We start from the raw sequence: 4857 nt of genomic DNA, 5'->3' as shown, positions 1-4857 counted from the left end.
ATGCTGACACTTCTTAGTATGTGCTTCCTGAAGTTATGTCTTGTGGAAGCTGAAAACTTTAGGTACATAATATATTCTATTGTTTACAGGTTAAAAAAAACCCAAAAAACAAAAACAAAGCAAACAAAACAAGTTAATAGTTAACTTATTTCATGATAAAATGATTTTGAAATATTCAGGCAAAAATAAAAGAAAATGTCAGTCCATTGTACTGTACATTAAATGTGAATACTAACTCCATTTCACATAAAATAAAGGCATTTCGAATTATGCATTCTGAAGACATGTTTGCATAATAATAATACACGATGGACACAGTTCTATTTTTTACCCTGGGATTTGTTCAAATGTCACTCATATACACTATATGTATACAAACTTCACCATAAAACTTTATATCTCGCAGAACTAATCATATACTGAAAGACATAAAGAGATTATCATTAAAGCCAATGTGTGCATCTATATATGTTTACTAGGTGTGTGTATGTATTTTATTTGCATTAAGATATGTACAGATATAGAAAGTATGTTTTCTTCTGGCAAACTAATATTAAAATTCAAATTAAATATTACTTAGTTCTCTTCCCTGCCTGTTAATCACAAAAGGTAAATAACTTGCCAAATTTGAAAAACTATATTTTATGATTACGAATATGCAGATCTATTGAGCTAGCAATATATCTGTTGTGGTATCTACATGGGATAACTTCATAATAAAGCTATATTTATTCTTCTAAGTCTATATTTGGAAAATACAAAATTGCATACCCTAAAAAATAAATTTACTCTTGTGAAGTATACAGAAGCTAATTTATACTCTTAATTATTATAAAGGAATTTAACAGAAGATCTAATACAAATATAAATAATACTATTTGCTTGTAATCCAGATAATAAAATTAAATCTACATATTTATCAGCCTAATATGTTATTAAACAGTGAAAATAAATAAATCTTCATGGTAAACGACTAAAGTAACTAAATAACCAGGTTGTTGAATTAGAAAATCTCCATCATCTTACAAAGAGTGTTACAAGAAATTTGAAAGTAGTGGTGTAAAGTCATTGAAAACTAAGGATATTAATGCACATTCCTTCATGAAGTGAAATAAATTCTCCTGAAGTAATTTGGTGTAAACTAAATTATTATATTCTAGAAATTGAAATATTAAAAAGAATTGTAATTTTATATAATAAACTTTATATAGTAACTTAATCAAGTTCCTATTGTAAACATCAGGTTATTTTCACGGCCTATGTCACATACTATAATAAACAGTGCAGACCTCTTGTAATTTTGTGAAAATAGTTTCAATATTATCATGATGATATATCAGACAAAATGAAATTGAGGAATGTTATAATAAAGCACAGCCTGTTAATGAGTAGGTTGAGATGCCACAATTAATTGTGACACTGAATGCCAAAGTCACCAAAATAAAAAAAAATTAACAAAAAATTGACAACAGCAAAAGTCTTTGAACTATATGAAGAAAAAAAGTCATTCAAACTCAAATATATAAGGCATCACTCTACCAACCAGGCTTTATCTACTGACTTGCTGCATAAATACTTGCTGCAAAATGTTTAAAATATATGACTTGTCTACATTAGACTGAGCATACCTTCGCATCATACTTCACCCCTGAACACTACATGACACACTCAGGCTTACATCTGTGAATGAAGCATGTAATGAAGGTCGATGTTTTATCTTCCATATGATGACTTTGCTTTGACAGATCCGTCATGATGATTCAGATTTCTAAAATAAGGCTTCTACTGTTATTTTATCATTCATCAGCAAGCATCAAGTTATTATAACTTAGGCCTGCATTACATAAAATGTTTGACTTTAGAAACTGCAATTTAAATTTCTGACACGCTCCATAAAGAACAGTTTAGTGTATTTTAGCTGGAGGATAAGCCATAATTTCCAACACTTTCTGGATTATTGCTAAAAATATTTCTGCTATTTTGAGCTATGTCTTTGTGGAAAGAGTAGCATTCTCAGTATTGACAAGTATAAAATCAATGATTTAACTAAAAGAAACACTCTTTAAAGAGCTCTAAATTATGCACCATCAATATTATGTAATCATTCAATACTTTACAAAAAGAAAGTATATGTATCCCACAAGGATGGAAATTTGCTTTTAACTTTAATTTCAACATTTGAGTTAACTGACTTGTAAATTGTTATGATAGACGTGAACTGTGAAATAAAATAAACTATTTTTACATAAGTCTTTGTTATATTTTAGTTTTATTGTTGACTGTGTGTGTTGTTGCTTTGTTACTTTTGTTTTGCAAGGTCATAGGAAATGTGAAGTAGATGATAAAATGTAATTTTGTATGCTAGGGAACAAGATAATTTAAAGTGGAAATAGGACTGTATCATGGCTGGTTGTGAATTTTACCATGATTTCTTTTGTATCAGCTTTTGTAAGGGCGCAGTCTTTCTCAGTGCCAAGACCACCTTAGATAGTGTTGGATATTTCATTTAAGCTTTACTTTTCTTTCTTTTTATTTTTTTATAATTTATTTAATTTTGGCTTTTAGTGTTTCTCTGTGGAGCCATGAATATCCTGGAAATTGTTCTATAGACCAATCTGGCTTCAGACTCAAAGATCTGCCTACCACTTCCTCCCAAATGCCCGGATTAAATAAAGGAAGATATACACCACCAAATCCAGCTCAGTTCAGTGTAAACGAAGATTGCTTATTTGTTTCTCAGTCAACAGACATAAACAATCGCACAGGAACTATATTAATTGGAACATTGCTTCGTCAATAGCTTAAGCATATTTCTAGCTAGATCTTACATCTTAAATTATTCCATTTCTATTAATCTATGTATTAAAACCAGACTATGGCCTACTGATAAATTCCAGTGTCCTTCTCTTTCAGCAGCTAAATGGCATTTGCTTGAGCCAGCCTGCTCTCTCTGTATATGTCTTTTCAGATTTCCTGCCTAGCTTTACTCTGCTAAGTCATTGGCTGAAGCAGCTTCTTTATTAACCAATGGTAATAAAACATATTCATCGCATACTGAGGGGAATCCCACATCATCTCCCCCTTTCTGTCTAAATGCAAAAGAAGGATTTAACTTTAATATAGTAAAATTACATATGCAAAATAGCTATTAATCAAAAATTGTAGTTGAAATATTTAATCTACTTACATTTGTCAAATTAAGGAAAATACTCTATCATCTATCCTATCTTTTTGAGTCTAAAGTTTACATCTAATTTATCTTTTATCATAATTAAGGGAAACTATAATTATAACTATCTTCAATTTTCAAAGACTTCAGTATGGTATAATCTTGCCTAAGTAAACAGAAAGTGCATTATAAGCAATTTCCAAAGACCTAGAATTGACAGAGACATCTTGATGCCTGGACAGTCACCCAAAGTTCTTCTGTAACATTGGGCATCCATCTTCAATCTACAGTCTCATAGTATCTGGCAGACTTTTGCATGTAGCAGGAAATTTGAATATTGGGTTTTTTTTTTTTTGCTTTGTAATGGCAAAGGACATCAGTTGCTTGAACTTTCCTGCTACACTGAAAAGTTCAACCTATGGCAGGGCAGAATAAAGCCAGGCAGAATATCCAAACAGATATATATATATATAGCTAGCGAGAGAGAGAGAGAGAGAGAGAGAGAGAGAGAGAGAGAGAAAGAGAGAGAGAGAGGACTGAGTCAAGGAGATGCCATGTTTCTGCCAAAGGAGAAAAACGTTTCAATATTCCGGTAAGCCACAGTCCCTTGGTGATACACAGGTTAATATAAATCGGATAACTTAAGAGGCAAGGGAGAGCTAGGAATATACCTATGCTATTTGCCACAAAGCGTTGCAATTAATATAGTTTCTTTGTGATTATTCTGGTCTAAGCAGCCAGAAAACAAATGGTCTCCATTTACAATTTAGCTTTTTTAATTGTCTCTCATCAGGCATTTTATATGTATGAAGTGTGTTAACCAAGATTTTCCTGTAGGTTACTTTGTCTTTAAATCTGGAGTCCAACAATGATGAAAGAACAAAAAGAATTTCAATTACTAATCATCTTTGTGTACTCTGTATTCACAGGTTCTTTCTTAGTTTTTGTCTTAGTCACTTCACTTATTGTCCATTCTTGAATTCCTACTATGTTGCCTGCACACCACAAACAAAATAAGAGTTCAAAACTTCATAAGATATACCTAAGTAATTCCCAGCATTACATGAAATCAAGTCATGAGAATCATTTCAAAACCTCCTGAGTAGTTACACAATTTTAATCAAATTCTGGATGATCCATTAGGAAGCCCTCAATTAAATTAATGGAGTAAGTTCAATCCTTTTACTCAATTATTCAATGCTACTACTAATAGTTAAACATTTATAATCAAATTCTGATTGATATGTTTGGGAAAACTCAATTTAAATATAAAAATGTTGGACATATCTTGGAGTTTTAGGCCAACCAGGAAGAAAAAGGCCAGATTTCAGTTAGTATATAAGAATGATAAATTAACAGAGCAACTCAAATTAGAAATAGAGATACCTTTTCCAACACTACAGCTTAGCTATGACAAAGTCCTCTGCCTTGCTTTCTTTCAGGATGCAAATTAAATCTCCTCTTGGAGAAGAATGGTATCATACAGATTATCAAATGAACTTGCAAAATATATGAATATCACCATCTCTTGAAGAAATTTTTCATTTTTCTAAAATTGTTTTTATATTTTGTTTTTTAAGAATTACATAAAATGACTTTGGAGCTTATTCACCCTACTTATATTAGTTAGGGTTTCTATTTCTGTGAAGAAACACCATGACCACGGTAACACAGAGAAAAAATATTTA

This window comes from Myodes glareolus, chromosome 18 (genome assembly GCF_982192425.1).
Source record: "Myodes glareolus chromosome 18, mMyoGla1.1, whole genome shotgun sequence".
Classification (NCBI taxonomy): Eukaryota; Metazoa; Chordata; class Mammalia; order Rodentia; family Cricetidae; genus Myodes; species Myodes glareolus.
This window is presented reverse-complemented; position numbering follows the sequence as displayed.